We start from the raw sequence: 222 nt of genomic DNA on the forward strand, positions 1-222 counted from the left end.
CCATCTATTTGCCATGAAGTGATGGGACCAGATGCCATGATCTTTGTTTTTTGAATGTTGAGTTTTAAGCCAGCTTTTTCACTCTCTTCTTTCACTCTCATTGAGAGGCTCTTTAGTTCCTCTTCAATTTCTGCCATAAGGGTGGTGTCATCTGCATATCTGAGGTTCTTGATATTCCTCCCAGCAATCTTGATTCCAGCTGTGCTTCATCCAGCCCAGCAT

The sequence above is a fragment of the Bison bison genome, unplaced genomic scaffold, assembly GCF_000754665.1.
Source record: "Bison bison bison isolate TAMUID 2011002044 unplaced genomic scaffold, Bison_UMD1.0 scf7180017864524, whole genome shotgun sequence".
Classification (NCBI taxonomy): domain Eukaryota; kingdom Metazoa; phylum Chordata; class Mammalia; order Artiodactyla; family Bovidae; genus Bison; species Bison bison.